The following is an 18,137-nucleotide window of genomic DNA, read 5'->3' as shown; positions in this document are numbered from 1 at the left end:
GCGTGTCCATGCAAATTCACATACACACATACATTTATGACTAATTAGTAGGAAGGACTCAAAAGAGGCAGATGTTCCTAGGGCTGAATGTTAGACCCAAAGAGTGACTCTCAAATAAATCAAATACCTGCCAATATGTGTTGCAGTGGAAAAAGCATTAGATTGGGCCAAGAATAAGCTTGGAAGGAGATCATTCCCCAGTCAAGCCTTCAGATAAGATCCCAGCCCTAACTGACACCTTGATTGCAGTCTTGTGAAAGACTCTCAGGCAAAGAAACCAGATGAGCCATGCATGAATTTCTGACACAAAGAGGGATAATAAATGCATGTCATTTTAAAGCCACTGAACTTCAGGGTAATTTATTACTTCACAATAGATCACTAATACATGAAGGATCTGTCAAACCAAATATAATACTAAAGTATCTTCTGGAGGGTTCCTCTAACAAGAATCTCTATAAAAAACTTCATTTAAGATAGACCAACTACCAGAAAGCATTAATTTAAAAAACATTTACATAAAATGTGAAATCAATTTTTTTTCCTGTTTCATGGATGAAGAAAAAAATCCCACAAGCAAAAGTTAAAATGAAATGACATCAAACTTCTCCCCTGTAATAGTGATTTCCTTGGGCCAAATCTAAATTATTTTAGGACAAATAAGACTAATATTTATGAATATTAAAGTCAGGCAAGATGCTGCTCAGTGACAAGTATATTGGAACATACATATAAGCCCTTGGAGAGTTTATGACTCACATGTCTCCTGACAAAATAAATATTCAAATTCAGAAGTAAATCAATATAAACACTCAAACATGGAAACTGTAAAAACAATACACTGTATAAATATCATTTTTGAAATTTAAAGTTATGTCTTATTAATATTCTTAAATACAAAAATGTAGAGGGTATCACTTTAAAAATAACCAAGAAAAATGTGTTTAAACATGTTCAGAGAGTTCTAAACAACAACAAAAACTTTACAAATTATTATTTCCACCAGCACTTTTTGGCAGAAAAAAACCATAAATGTATAAGTAAAATATAAAGAAATAGGCAAACTATGTCATCCAAATTGTAAATGAATTAAAAAATAGTAAATAAACAAACAAGAGAGCAAAGTGTACCATCTAGGAGATGATTGAAGATGTCTTACAAGAGAGAATAACATAATAAAAAAATAAGAAATCATAAAAAAAAACAAAACAAAAAAGGACAGAGAATTCGCATTGACTATACTTAACAGTTATGGAAGAAAAAGGTTTTTTTAACCATTGTCCCAAAAAAGTATCAAGTCCTCAAAATTTACCATTGTGTTCTATCATGCTTTCAAGTGTAGATAATTACTAAGCTTTTAAAATTAACCCAAAACATATAAATTTTATAAGTATTGTAATGTATTTTAGCAGACTATCAAAAGCCTAGTACTAAAACAGAAAATATACAAAGAAAAGGATAGTTTATGAATATTAAAATTTTCACATATTATGAAATAATACCCAGCTTTGTGTTTAAAGAAAAAGACACAATGACAAAGTAGGATATTCCAAGATTGTAAGGATATTTTTAAACTATTTATCACACTGAAAGCTCACATTGACTTTCTCATTTGATGCTGAAAAGGCATTTTATAAAGTTTAGCATTCATTATCTGATTTTTTAGAAAACTCTAACAACTGAGAAAAGAAGGATTCTTAATAATAAAGTAGATTATTTTCAAATCAGTGGCCATCACAACACTAAAATAGAAAAAGGGGGCATTGCTATTAAAAAAAGATCAAGACAAAACGGTGCAGTATCATTATCACTGTTCAACTGACAATGGAAATTCCAGTGCAATGAGATAAAACAAAGAAAGAAAGAAAGAAAGAAAGAAAGAGAGAAAGAAAGAAAGAAAGAAAGAAAGAGAAACAAAGAAACAAAGAAACAAAGAGAAAGAAAGAAACAGGGAAGGTAAAGCATTAGAAAGGAACAGACAGAATTATTATTTGAAAAACCTATTACCTGAAAAATCTAAGAAGACCAAGTAAAGGGCTATGAGAACAAATAATATGGGTGCATATAAAACATGCAAAATATATCCAAAATATATAATCAACATGTTAGGATAGGTGATACCCTTTACAAATTTATGAAAAAGACAGTATTTGTAAAACATTAATATTTCAAATGCCCATCCATAAAGTTGTAAAGAACTATAAACCTGAGCAACTGACTTGAATAAATGTAAGATATGTCATGTTCCTGTAGGAAAACTTAATACTATTTAGACATCATATCTCCCCATATCACACAAATTTCAAAGCAACTGCAGTGAAATCTCTGATAAAAATTCTTGAAACTAGACTAGGGACAATAGCTAAGAAATATTTCAAAAACAACAATGGCCCAGTAGGAGGGAGGAGAAATGCTAAAGTAAAAATAATAAAAAGCTTACTATTAGTATCTGAAAACAATTTACAGTACACAAACATATATATACACACATACATAAAATAGTATTGATACACAACAAAGTATTTTGTATGAGTGGGGAAATAGCGAATTAGTCAAGATGCTGAAAGGACAAGAGCTAAATACTTGGAAATAGATCCCTGCTTCACACTAAACACACACACACACACACACACACACACACACACACACACAAGGACTGAAGATCAAAATGTAAAAAACAGGCACATATGCCTGCACATATACTGACAATAAATTTGTATATTCTGGCAAATAACATTAGTTACTCCTAGAGAGTGGGATACTGAGGATTAAGGAAAGAACTTTCAGTTTTTTACTTTGTGTTCCTCTTTGATGTCAAAATCATTTATAAGTAATGTTCATAATAAAAGCAAATTAAAAATAAAAATAAACAGAATTAAATCCTCAGGTAGAAATGGAAAAGAGATAGGATAAGGTGTTAGGGACTGAGTATTTGCACTTCCCCAAATTTTTATATTACAGCCCTAATCTCTAAAGTGATAATGTCTATAAATGGGGCCCTTGTGTGGTAATCAGGTTTATGAGGTCATGAGGGTAGAGCCCCTATGGTGACATTAGTGTTCATATAAGAAAAGGAAGAAGGACAAGCTCTCTCTTTCTACCATGTGAGGACAAAGAAGGTGGCTATCTACAAGTCAAGAAGAGGGTCCTCACCAGGAACTGAATCTGCTCACACCTTGATCTTGGACTGCTCAGCCTCCAAAACTGTGAGAAATAAGTATCTGTTGTTTAAGCCACCCAGTCCATAGTGCTTTGTTATAGCAATCTGATCTAAGACATTAAATATCAAAATAACCTGGGAGGGATAGTGCTAAATCCTAACTCCTTACAACTGGTAAGAAGTATGACCTAGTGAGCCACCATTAGTGAAGCGGGGAGTATTGGGAGAAAGGAAAAAGAAAAAACGAGTCCACTGACTCAAAAACATATTTACATTATTTAAATACACTCTACAATATTTAAATAGGGAAAGCCATTCAGCATAAAAGAAAGTACACTCTAGAGGCCGAAGAAAAACACACCATTTGTACCATTAACTAATTAATTAAATTGAACTTATTATCCTTTCAGAGAGAAAGAGAGAGAAATAAGTGTTTTCCTCCTACTTGTAGCTCCTATGAAAATGCTAGAACCATGAAAATAAAACTGTCTGGATTTTTCATGTATATTTGAACAGTCAGTCAGGTTTTAGAGCATACAGAGAACACAGATCATTTGGAAATATTCAAAAAGAATTGTGACAGAAAAATAAAATGTAGTGATTTGTGTACTATAACTTCTATGGGTTATTTAAAAACAAAAACAAAATGACTTGACATTCATATTAGAGATCATATTAAAGTGTCTGAAATGCAAGTAGAAAGTGACAACAGTTCACTTTCCTACCTCTCCCACTACCAACAATGAACCAAAAAGCAATAGAAGTTATCACAAATCTATCTTTAATACTACCTTTTTTGGTACTTTGTTATTATTTTTTTAATCATATCTCATTTTCAAACTATGGAAACGGCAGGCATCTTGGACATTTTAGGTACCAGGATCTTTCAAATGTTACGATCTAGAAAATAGGTATATGTAAATATTCTACAAATCAAACTTTACTGTACTCTATGTCCAAATACAAATAAAACCTCCAAAAATCTCTAAGGTGTGGACCCTTTTAGACTCCTCAAATTTAGAATAATTTTTAAAGCAACAACTGAAGTAGTATACATTTTCAAGAAACTAGCAAAATCACAGTATCTAGGTATTCTCAACAATTTCGGCATACTTAAATTTTAGAGGAATCAGATTTATCACTAGTACACTCAATAATTAATTTGAATTGTTTTAAGTGTTTAAGTCACATGAGCTTTAAAAATGTAAAAAAGTCTTTTCAACAACATCCCCAAACAACACTCAAAACAGAAATAAGCATAGAAGAGTGAAGCCAAGTGAATTAAGTAATACAACATAAGGACTAAGTGTAACAGCAAACTCAAATACTATTAGAATGTGAGAGAATCTCTAACTTCTTGTCATGTTTTAATTAGAAAAAATAACTCTGAGACCATAGGAGGTCCTACAGCCTAAAGAAGAAACTGGATTACATACTGAAAATGATGGAGAAAACCCAGGACCATTCATTTATCAGTTTGAATTAGGTACACGCTTTTGTGTCAGGTACTGTTCTAAGTACTGGATATAAGTACTGAACAGCTGCCCCTGTCTTTATGCAGTTTACATTCTAATCGGAGAAAAAGAATTAAAATAAAAAGATATCAGATAGTAAGAACTATGGAGGAAAATAAAGGAAGGTAACAGTGATTGGTTTAGGGTACCACCGTAGCTTTTTTAAGGGCACTAGCATAGCTTTTTGTTGATGCAAGAGAGAGAAGATGGGATTTGAATCAGGATAATCAAAGTGGTAGTGGTAAGCAGCAGTCAGATTCTGGATATACTGTATTGCAAAACAAAAGCAAAACAAAACAAAATAGGATTGCTGGTGGAACAAAAAGCTGGGTCTGAGAGAAAGAGAGAAGACAAAATTACTCCAAAGTTTTTGACCTGAGCAAGTGAAATGAAAAGAGGTGCCATTTACCAAAATGAGAACTAGCAAGTGGAACATTTTTAAGGGTTAGAGGTAGGCAGGAATTCAGAAGTAGTTTTGGACTTGCCTATTTCACAACCAAATGCATATTGTTGAATAAGCAGCTGGCTATATAAGAATATGCTGTTCTGGAGAAAGTGATAGACTGAAGATATAAATTTAGACCAATCATCACATAAAAGGTATATAAAGTCATGAGACTGAATGAAACCACCTACAAAGTATTATAACAGCATTAAGACCAAGCATCCCTGGTGCATTCAAACATTCAAAAGATTTGGAAGTTGAGTAGAATCCAAAAAAAGATGACAAAGACTAGTCAGGGAAGAAAGAAAAATCCTGCACTGTTAGTGAAGCAAGTACCTTGAAAGAGAGAGTGATCAGTTATTCCAAATACTACCAACTGGCCAAAAAAGAAGAACCCGTAAGTAACCAATGAATTTAGCAAGTGTCTTAGTGAGTGGTGAGGATAAATGCCTGACTAGAATAGATTTATAATAGTACAGAGACCTCTGCTTGTAGACAAGGAGTAGTAAAGGGATTTACCCTCCTGCTTGAAACAACCATTTCAAGACAACAATCAACAGGCAACAAAGAATATTGATCCTGATAAACAGTGAACATACAAGGTAAGCCCAGTAATTGGCCTCAGCTTACCACCTGGCATGAATTCCAAGGCCTTAACATAGGGAGAGAAAATCTAACAGCTAAGAAATCTCTCCCTGAGTTCTATCCAACACTGTACAATCAAGAAGAAAAAGAAATAAAAGGCATCTAGATTAGGGGGAAAAATGTATTTGCAGAAAACAATCATCTGTGTGAAAAATCTGATGGATTTTCTACAAGAAAACTACTATAACAAGGGTATTTAGCAAGGACAGTAGTTCTTATATAGCACCTAAGATCAATATCAATTTTATTTCCATGTGTTAACAGTGAAAAATTGGGGAAAAAATTTTAAAACACTGCTGTTATAACATCAAAAGAAAAAAAAGATGAAATGGGCACAGATCTGACAAAAAGTATGAAACACCTACAGTTAAAACTACAAAATTTGCTAAGAGAAATTAAAGACCTAAATAAATGGAAAGATAAACTTTTCTCATAGGTTAGAAACTCAATATTCTTAAAAGATTATTTTTTTCTAAATTGAGCTACTGATTAAACACAATCCCAATCTGAATCCAAGCAGATTTTTTTAAAAATTGACAAGTTTTTCTTAAAATTCACATGGACGTGCAAATGTAAATTTTTGTGACTTCAGGTTGGCAAATATTTCTTAGGTATGTTACCCAAAAGCACAATTGGTGGATTTCATAAAAAATTTTCTACTCTTCAAAACACACTCTTAAGCCATTTAATGGGGAAAAAAAACTTTTCAGAACATATCTGATAAAGGATTTACATCTGATAAAGAACTCGAATGCAAATACATGAAGACCTCTTAAAACTTCATAAAAAGAAAACAAGCCAATAAAAAAATGAGCAAAAGATCTGAACAGACACATCACCCAGCAGCATATGAATAGGTGCTCAACATCATTAGAGAAATGTAAATTAAGACCACAATAAGATACCACACTCATCCATTAGAGAGGCTAAAATCAAAAAGACTGAAATACCAAATGTTAGAATGTGGAGGAACTAGAACTCTCCATTGCTGGTTGAACTGCAAAATGGTACAATCACATTGGAACACACCAGCAGTTTCTTTTTTTTTTTTTAAAGATTTTATTTATTTATTTGAGAGAGAGAGCATGAGAGAGAGAGAGAGAGAAAGCACAAGAGGGGGGAGGGCCAGAGGGAGAAGCAGACTCCCCGCCGAGCAGAGAGCCCGATGCAGGACTTGATCCCGGGACTCCAGGATCATGACCCGAGCCGAAGGCAGTCGCTCAACCAACTGAGCCACCCAGGCGCCCCACACCAGCAGTTTCTTAAAAGTTAAATATACAAGCACCATATCATTCACCCATTTCATTCTTATGTCTTCACTCACTAGAAAGAAAAACAAGTGTCTATACAAAAACCTGTACACAAATGTTCACAGCAACTTTATTTATTTTCTAAGATTTTTATTTATTTGAGACAGAGAGTGAGGCACAGAGAGAGCATGAGCAGGGTAGAGGGAGAAGGGAGAAGCAGAGCTGCTGGGCAGGGATACTGATGTGGGGCTCAATCCCAGGACCCTGGGATCATGACCTAAGCTGAAGGCAGATGCTTAACCAATTGAGCCACCCAGGTGCTCCCACAGCAACTTTATTCTTAACAGCCAAAAACTGGAACCAACCCAAATGTCCATTAACAAGTAAATGAAGAAACACATTGTAGCACAGCCATACAATAAAATATTATTCAGCAACAAAGGGAAAAACCCAAATAGGAACAGAGGGGATCACCTTCAACTTGAAAAAGTACACTTATTTTTTAAAAACCTACAGTTAACGTTATACTAATGGAGAGACACTAACTGCTTTCCCAGTAAGATCAGGAACAAGGCAAGGATGCCCCCCTCCGTTGTAGCTTTTCAGCATTATACTAGAAATTCTAGCTAATGTAAGAAGAAAGGGAACTGAAACATATAGTGATTGGGAAAGAAGAAATAAAACTTTGTTAACAGATGACATGATTGTCTACGTAGAAAATCAGAAAGAAATGACCAAAAAAAACCCTCTTCAAACTAATAAGCGGTTATAGCAAAGCTGTAGGATACATTTTCCTATATGCTAGCAATGAAAAGTATAATTTCAAATTAAAAACACAGTATCATTTACATTAGTACCCCCAAAATAAAATATTTGGATATAAATTTTTTTTAAGATTTTTATTTATTTATTTGACAGAGTGAGACACAGCGAGAGAGGGAACACAAGCAGGGGGAGTGGGGGAGGGAGAAGCAGGCTCCCCATGGAGCAGGGAGCCCAATGTGGGGCTAGATCCCAGGACCCTGGGATCATGACCTGAGCCGAAGGCAGACGCTTAACGACTGAGCCACCCAGGGGCCCCTGGATATAAATCTTAACAAAATATGTACAAGACCTAAGTGAGGAAAACTACAAAACTGATCAAAATTATCAAAGAACTAAATAAACGTAAACATATTCCATGTCCATGGATAGGAAGACTCAATATTGTCAAGATGTCAGTTCTTCCCACTTGATCTATACATTCAACATAGTCCTAGGCAAAATTCCAGCAAGTTACTTTGTGGATATCAACACACTGATTCTTGGAGAAATGGAAGACTCAGAAGAGCCCACACAATACTGAAAAAGGACAAAGTCAGAGGACTATCACCACATGACTTCAAGACTTAGTATAAAGCTATAGTAACCAAGAAAGTGTGGCACCGATGAAAGAATAAACAGATCAATAAAACAGAATAGACAGCCCAGAAGTAGATGACTATAGTCAATAGATTCTAACAAAGGAGCAAAGGCAATATAATAGAGCAAAGGGAATATTTTCAGGAAATGGTGCTGGAACAACTGATATCCACATGCAAAAATATGAATCTCGACCAACCTTACACCCTTCACAAAAATTAACTCAAAATGGATCACAAACATAAATGTAAAATGCAAAACTCTAAAATTCCTAGAAGATAACACAGGAAGAAACCTAGATGATGTTGGGGATGGTGATCATTTTTTAGACATGACATCAAAGATATGATCCAAGAAATAATGGACAAGCTGAACATCATCAAAATAAAAATTTCTGCTCTGCAAACAACACTATCAAGAGAATGAGAAAACAGGCCACAGATTGGGAGATTACATATGTTTGCAAAAGAAACACCCTAATAAAGGGCTAATATCCAAAATACATAAAGAACTTTTAAAACTCAACAGTAAGAAAAGAAACAACCCAATTAAAAAATGAGCCAAAGACTTTAACAGACACATTACCAAAGAGATATCAATGGCAAAGAAATGTATGAAAAGATGCTCGACATATTAAGTAATTCCAATTTAAAACAACAATATATATCACCACACACCTATTAAAATGGCTAAAATCCAAACACTGCCAATACCAAATGCTAACAAAGATAGAGAGCAACAGGAACTACCATTCATTACTGGTGGAAATGAAAAATGGTACAGCCACTATGGAAGACAGTTTGGCAGTTTCTTAGAAAACTAGATATACTCTTATGCTACAAACCAGCAACTGTGTTCCTTTGTATTTACCCAAAAAAGTAGAAAACTTACATCTACATAGAAACGTACACATGGATGTTTATGGCAGCTTTACTGAGAATTGCCAAAATTTGGAAGCAACCAAGGTGTCCTTCAGGGGATGAATGAATAAACTGTGGTCATTCAGAGAATGGAATATTATTCAGCACTAAAAAGAAGTGAGGTATCAAGCCACAAAAAGACATGGAGGAACTTTAAAAAGTATATAGTTAAAAAAAGCCAATCTGTAAAGGCCATATACTTGAATGATTCCAATTATGTGGTATGTTGGAAAAGGCTAAACTGTGGAGACTGTAAAAAGATCAGTGGTTGCCAGGAGTTGGAGGGAAGGGGGAAATGAACAGCTGTAAAATATCAAGAATTTTTAGGGCAGTAAAACTACTCTGCATAATACTATAATGGTGAATCCATGTCATGCAATTGTCAAAACCCATGGAATGTACAATACTAAGAATGAACCCTAATGTAAACTATGGCCTTTAGGTGATGATGATGAAGTGTCAAAGTAGTTCATCAATTTCAACAAATGTGTCACTCGGGTAGAAGATGCTGATGGGGGTTGCCTAGGGGAAGGGTGACTAGAGTGCATATGGGAACTCTCCATTCAATTTTGCTATGAACTGAAACTGCTCTTAAAAAGTAAAGTCTATTAAAAATTTTAAAAAGGAATACTTAATATAACCAAATACTACTCACAATAAAAGGAAATAAACTGACACATACAACAATATGGTTAAATTTCAAATTAATTATGCTGAAAGAAAAAAGAGTACATAAAATATAATTCCATTTATATTAAAACTCTAGAAAATGCAAACTACACTGACAAAAAGCAGGCAGGTGCTTGCTTAGGGGAAGGGGGATAGGAAGGGATGGGATGGATGATTTACAGACAATACAAGGAAACTTTGGGGAGTGATAATATTCAATATCTTCACTGTAGTGACGTTTTAACAGGCAACATCTTTGTTAAAACTTATCAAATTCTAAACCTTAAGTAGTACAGCTTATTATATGTCACTTACACCCAATAAAACTGTTTTATATAAAAAAGAGACTAGGGGAAGAATGGGAGAACATTTTGTATATAGGTAACTTGAGACGATTTTTACTATAAAGACAAAGAGATCAGACAGTAGCTCAAGAGAGACTATGCATCACGGAAAGTCTTTTCTTAATGAGAAATATTAGAACATATTTTCATGCTGACTGAAATGATTGAAAAGAAAATATATGAGACAAGAAAAGGACAGTTGTTAAAAGTGTTAAAATCTCAAAGATTTGAGAAAAGACAGTGTGGGACAGGACTCTGAGGGATATCGTTAGCCATTGATTGTACCTCAGGTATAGCTTGCAGTCTACCTTCACAGATGGGTAGGTATGGTAGTGAAAGTTCTTTTCTGACCACTTGTATTTGCTCTTTAAAACAGAAAGCAAGGATTTCATGTAAGAATAAGAGAGGATGTCTAGAGGCTTAAAAAGACATAAGGTATAAAATAGCTGTGGGGGAAGAGTAGACGGAACAAAGTAGTATTCAAAGTATGACTCTTGAGAGTCCCCAAGACCTTTTAAGGCAGTTAATAAAATCAAAACTAAGGTCACAGTTGTTCTAGGTAACCATCTTTTTCATTCCCTTCTGTCATAAGTATACAGTGGATATTCCAGAACATATGATATTCAGGTTAAATACAGAAGCAGCTATGAAAATCCAGTTGTCACTATGATAGATGTTAAAAACATTTGCAAAATAAAGAAGTATACCACTCATCACTATTTTTAGAAGATACTTATTTTCATAAAAATATCTGTTAACATATAATAATGACTTTTGAAGGAATGAAAGCATCTAAAAATTACTGTTTTAATTTTTAATCAAGTAAATACTGGCAGATAAGATCCACACTAACAAAAGCTCACTGTAGTCCTCAATAATTTTTTTAAGAGTAGAAAAAAGAACCACTGACTAGGAAAACGTAGATTTCAGGGTAGTACCAAGAATCATCTGCAGTTACTACTCTTGAATTATGGTGACATCCATCAGCATGCAGCTGCCTGAGTGGAGGCATAGAAAAGGCAAAAATATGTAAGATTGAACCTAGGTTGAGAGTTTTGCCAGGCTAGCACAGATAAAAGATGAACAAGGGGTTGATGGTACAAAGAAGTGAGTTCAATGACAGGCCACAGACTTTCAGCTCGTCAAGAAAAGAAGAAAAGGAAATAGGATCAAAGGGTTATAGAAACCAACGTAGCTAAAGATTGTCGGAATTAAAGTTCTAAGCAAAGTGACGTGGATAATGTGAGATGGTAGGGAAGTCAATTTCTCTGAGACTTAGTTTTCACATTTCTAAGATGTCTCATCACCTTACAGTTGTACATTTCCTAAAACTGTCAGTTTTTACATACCATTTTATTGGATTTCCATTTAACCATTTCATTTGATCGCCACACCCTATCCCTCCCCACAAAAAAAGCACACTGTGAGGTAGAGAGGTAATTTTTTTCCCCATATGACACATCAAGGAAAAAAAAAAAACTTACCCGAGGTCATACAAATAATAAGACAGTGCCATCTGCCATAGTAGAATCAGGGAAAGCTTTGCAAGAGGTGGAATTTAAGCTGTGCCTTGAAAACTAAGATTTTCATAGGCTAGGTATACCAATGCAGGTTAATCAAAGATCCAATATTAGGCCAAAATACAGAAAATAAGACGAGAGGGAAGGCTGAATCCAAAATGAGTAAAGGGCAGTAATCAGAAATGACACAGCAGAGAACTAAACTAAAACTAAAACTTCTAATTATGCTTTGGCACCGTGTTTAACAATTCCTAGAAGAGCTCAATTGCCTCAGGTGGCCAATGACTACAGTTCGAGTACAGCTATGTAACATTTGTTTCATGGGGTACAGTTCTAGAATGGAAGTTTAATAAAACTTAACTTCTAACTACAGGTCTGAGTTTTCTATAAAACTCAACAAAAAAATCAGCCAAAAAGTTATAATGATTTACATGTAACCAAACACAGGAATAACGGGTGAAAGAGACGGCAAACTTCTACTACAATATTTCCATATATTAACACTAACTATAAATTTTGTCCCATTGTATCATACCATCTTATCTTGAAGTAGTAATTTCAGCCTTTACAAAATGCTCTAAAATGTTGTTTCCACAATCTATTCTCAATCACACCTTTCAATTTCAAATAAAGACAATATCTTGATTTAACCAACATAAATAAAGGTTCTCTTAAGTTTACTTTATGCTTAAAAGCACAGTTTCTTCATATTTTCAGAACAGAAGCACAAAATCTTAGATCTGGAAGAGAATTCAGAGAACATCTAATCTAATATCATTTTAGAGAGACATTTGAGGTGATCTGCCCTGAACATATAGCTAGTGGCAAAAGAAAGACAAGAAGCCTTCTGGCTTCAAAAAGTAATCTTTCCAACTCCATTATGCTGAGCACATTATAAATAAATTCTAAATGTTCCACAGAAAGAATATCTAGAAAGGCTATTAGTGGGGACATTCAAAAGCTCAGTGATTTTCAAAATAAAAGCGGGGGGGGCTATAGTTCTTAAGTCAGTACTACTCCTACCAGAGGTGAAATGCTCTTGGGAGAATGGATTTTCCTAACAATTACTAAAAATTTGCTCTTTCAATCCCATTGCAACCTGTGAAATTGTGGCAAGTTTTAACCACCAATGAAATTATGAGTTTTAATCCTAATAACATTTCTTTCCCCAAATACTAATTATATTAACTTAAGCTTTATTTATAATCAATATTAAGCAATTTTTCAACCAAAAGAATTGTTTTTAAACTATACTAATGAATTTATTTCTGATCCTTTAATTTACTTTAACCTTAAAAGTGATACATAAAAACAGAAGACCTATGAAATGTACTCTCAGATGAAGTAGACATTGTAAAGAACAGGTGCTTCAAAGACACTGATCTATATCAATTCTCATAAAGGACAGCCAGACCCAAGTAAAAATTTATACACACATTTATACAACATGTATTAATAATCCAGAAAACTCAAATTTACTGTTTTAAGAGATATCTCTAAACAATTATGTGGAGCCTATGGTTCAGTAGTACAGTACTTCTCAGAACTGAGAATGAGACTTAAATTGTGAACGATGAGAGGGTGGAACGAAAAAGCAAGAACTTTGGAGCTAGACTAACCTAGATTCAAGAACACACAGATGTCTAAATTTTTATCACTGCGACCCTGGGTACTTGACAGCCTGTTTTAGCACCTATAAAATGGGACTATTATCACCTAATTAACAAGATTTCACTAAATTTTTTCAAAAAATTCAAAACATACAGCACCAAAGGAAACTCTGCTAGAATTGTTTTAGATCCAGTTAAAGCTAACACCTAATTCTATAGTGGCACCAATCTGTATGCCCCCCCCCCGAGCACCACTAGTAGCTGAGAGGTAAGCATAAAACATCTGTACAGCTATGCTGATTTTAGAGTTAAGATTTTACAAGGCTGGTATAAGTGAAAAATATTGGGGCAAAGGATTCGATATTATAAGACAAATCCAGATTGAAAAAGGAAGTGAGCTAATATGGACCAAAATAAAGTAGGTATGGCACATAGTGAGAGTTAAAATATTTACTGAATTTCATTCACTGAATATTAAGTACTAGGTACTATCAGGTAGAAAAGAGTATACCCTGGGATTTCCAAGAGCTAAGAATTTAGAAGAGAAAATAATGCTTCTAAGGCAATGGATATTATGGGTAGAGTGACCATATAATTTGTTATCCGAGCCAAAACATAAATTTTTTAGAGTGAATGGGAAGTGAGAGAGCATTATTGATAATTGTGTCAGAATAACAGTTACCTAGGCATTCCGAGAAAAAATGGGACATATCACCTTTATGAGAGCCACCCCAGGCAAGGGTGTCAACGTATAGTAACTTGGGAGAAGGAATGAGAGATGTATACAGTGAGAAAAGCTCCATCGAAAAAGTGATATTTTCTTTTAGCTAAGCTTAAACTAGTAATTCTAATTTTATTTCAGTAAATTTGTGGAAGAATAGTGGAATTTAAGCTGGATCTTAGGCAAGGGGAGTTTTTCCAAGCAGAGAAAAGGCACTATAGAAAACAGAAACAGAAAATGCAAGGAGAGTCTGAGAAACCAAAAAATCCAGGTATTGATAAAAATAAAAAATTAAAAAATAACAGAAATTAAGCCAGAAAGGCAAATTCTTAATTCAGTTTATGTGTGCATCCATTTTGTTCATTAACACTTATTTAACACCTACCTCTATTGACCAAGCTTCATGCTGAGGAAGGACAAGGAGGAGGAACATTCCTTACCCTTCAGAAGCTTAAAGCCAAATCAGAGAAAGTGCAAACAAGCAGAAGAAGAAAAAAAAAAAGAAGTAACGTTATAGAGTGAAGATTTAGGAAGCCAAAAAATGAGCTAGGAAATTCATCCAGCAGAAGTTCACATGTTATAGTGGGGGAAAAAGCACAGATACAGAAAGAGCAATTAGGAGCATTAAGGTCTGATTATGATCTTATTTGGAAAAGGGGTCTCTACAGATATAGTTAAAAATCTCAGGATGAGAACATCCTGAATTACCCAAGTAGGCCCCAAATCCAGTGACAAGTATCCTTATAAGTAACAAACATGGAAAAGAGTGGCAAAGACCATGTTAAAATTGAGGCAGAGACTGGAGTTATGCAGCCAAGGAATGTCTATGACCACCAGAAGCTGGGAGAAGGAAGGAACAGAATCTCCCCTAGAGCTTTCTGGAGGGAATGTGGCCCTGCAGACACTCGTAGCATGGTCTTCTATTCTCCACAACTATGAAAGAATATATCTGTTGTTATAAGCCAAGTTTATGATAATTTGGCAGCCCTAAGAAACTGTCATAGGAGGCCACTGTACTAAACTAAGCATGAGATATAAATGCCTAGAACAAGAGTAGTGAGAATACACATGCAAACAGAAAAGACTTACGGGAGAAAAGTACAAAGCACAGTGCTTAGAACTTCTATCAGAGCAGTTCCAATCTTACACATGTAAAACTGATGAAGGGGAAAGAAAATGGAAAAAGTAAGGAGGATGAATATTACCAGACTATATGTCTAGAATCATTTTCAGCACTGTTTGGCGATTTGGCCCTTCTTCTGCATTGTCAAAAGACAGACAAGACTAGACGCCCACGATTTATACTATAATCCTACCATCCACCATAATCTCTTCCATCCTAATTTCCATAAAGATCATCTCAGTGAAAATATTCACTATCCTTTGAATCTAGTTAAGCTCTTTAATATACCATTCAATATAGCAAGCAATCTCAAAAAAAAAAAAAGCTGTTTTTACACCACTTTTTTTCCACTGTCTCCAAGATGCAGATCTTTTCCACGTCTAAAACTGGGTCACAAGTGGCCTATGTATATGCAAACTTGGTTATTATTCCTGGTGGCATGACTGATGATAGGCAACCCTATGACCTATGACCTTTAAAGCAAGAATTATATGTTCCACTGTATCTTTCTAGTAAGATCAGGACAGTACTAGAATGAAATCTTGCAGAATGGGTATTAGAGGCTTGTAAGAAAAATCTCAGAGACAATGTACTTCTGTGCAATAAAGAGTTAACATAGTGAACCTAAACTGGTATCCTTAAAAAGGCCTTCATGCAAGGATGGCCTTTGGCTAATGGTGGGTAACTTAAAAGATCTGAGGAAAGTTCTCACCATTAATTGGTAACAGTGGCTCACTGTGCCTAAACTGTTTTGTACAAACAATAGGTTTATGACGAACACCTACTTTCCTTCTAAGAATCTGGAATTTGGATATGGGCTAGGCCTACATGATCAATCTCCAATAAAATTCTGTTCATGGAGTCTCTAATGAACTTCCATGGCTAGCTACGTTTCACCCATGTTGTTACAAGTCATTCCTGGGGGAACTAAGTACATGCTGTTCAACTCCACTGGGAGAGGGCTCTGGAAGCTTGTGCCTGATTTTCCCCAGACTTTGCATTGTGATCTTTTGCTTAGTGTGGGAGCTTCTACTGTAATAAATCATAACCATGAGTACAAATATATGCTCAGTCCTAAAAATCTTAGAGAATTACTGAATCTAAGGGTGGTCTTATAACTCTACAACACATTTTTTTTTAAAGTATTATTGACATACAATAATATATTACTTTCAGGTATACAACGTAAGTCATTTGACAATTGTATACCTTACAAAATGCTCACCACGGTAAATGTTACCAGCTGTCACCATATAAAGTTATCAAAATACTATTAACTATATTCCCTATGCTACAAACACATCTTTTAAGAAAGAGCATCAAAGAGCTCTTCACAGCACAGAGGCAAAAACATAAAGGACTCTGAATTTGAAGACTAGAAATACCTTAACCATTTTTCCACTTACATTTTGCTTTTCATGGATGCACACAAGTTATGATGATGTCTATAAACCTATGAATACTGGTAAGTATGAAATAAAAGTCCAATAAATAAAAATAAGTCAATACACATAAAATAAAAATTCCAGGTGATAGGAAAGTACTGTCATAGGTTGTTTTCTTCTTAATGGTCTATAAAATCAGTGTATCTCTTAATCAATGACCTCTTACATTTGATGAAATATAACTGTCAAAATTTGATATGTTAAAGCAGTAAATCAGCATGTGCAGAATAAGTATCTCACATAAGTCAGAAATTAATGTAAACTATAACATTCAAAAAACAGACTAGTAGAAATTTAAAAATAATTATATTTATGTTGTTTCTACATTCCATATACTTTCTAAATATTTAAATTAAAATGTTTTATTTACATGAATGGATAGTTCATATAGACGTGTTTCATTTCATTTGGCTTAAGAGGACAACAAAACACATAATATTTAGCTTCTAATCTCATATACCTTTAAAGTGCCTCTACACTATGGAGACAAATGTGTTATCCAATTTATTGTCTGTCAACTCCAAATGCACCATCCATATATGCTCTGATAAATGGAATTCCTTTAAGCACTTCTCCTTTCATGTAAATATGGTGTTAAGCTTCCTCAGAACATGGCACTAAGGAACTCTGCAGGGAGAGGCTCTCCGACTATGTCCAATGCAGACTAGGAGTGAGCAGCATGGGTGTGAGGATATTGGGAAAAGCCAGCCCCAGCCATGTGTCCAGACTCAGTCCCCCTACAAATTGCAGCCTCAGCTGGGCAATAACCATTCCTCAGTCTTCATAACACAGAAACCAGACTCCATGCAGCCAAATGTTCTCAAAAGTCTACTGCCCCACTAGCACCACAAATCCCACTACACACTCCACCACTTTTACTCCCAGAAAGTAGCTTATTCCTTGCCTAATAATTCCAGACAAGCTCCAGCCTTCTCTACTATCAGGTGGCCTGAACTATACTTTCTCAACAAAGTCTGAGCCCCTTCCAAGTTTGTCCTTCCTTGAGTACACTCCCTCACAGCCTTCCCATACCACACAGTCTCCTTATATTGTATAGTTTTTCTTTTATCAAAGTTAATAATTCTTTAAGTTAAACTTTCCCTGATTAACCTATTGTGTAGTTTCTGGCATCACTGCTGAAACTGATAAGGTTACCTTAAATGCATATGGAAATTTAAGTGAGTAGGAACAACCAAACCAAAAAAAAAAAAAGACAAAGTTGGAAGACTAACACCTTCTAAATTTCAGGACTATGCAAAACTATATAGTAATAAAAAACATGTGGCAAAACTGTATAAAGTAATCAAAACTGTGTGAAACTAGTGTAAGACAGAGAGATCAATGGAATAGTATGGAGAGTCCAGTAACAA

At 34.7% G+C, this 18,137-nt stretch overlaps 1 protein-coding gene across 1 annotated transcript in view; it reads right to left on the bottom strand.

The window, feature by feature from the left end:
- The window catches only part of NECTIN3 (nectin cell adhesion molecule 3), a 64,680-nt gene that overhangs the window by 24,394 nt on the left and 22,149 nt on the right, over window positions 1–18,137 (bottom strand). The gene's annotated exons all lie outside the window — the stretch shown is intronic.

Source organism: Eumetopias jubatus, unplaced genomic scaffold (genome assembly GCF_037043125.1).
Source record: "Eumetopias jubatus isolate StellerSeaLion01/CBP00866 unplaced genomic scaffold, mEumJub1_p1.0 scaffold_1, whole genome shotgun sequence".
NCBI lineage: Eukaryota > Metazoa > Chordata > Mammalia > Carnivora > Otariidae > Eumetopias > Eumetopias jubatus.
Note: the sequence above shows the minus strand (reverse complement) of the source record. Positions and strands in the feature narration are given on the sequence as shown.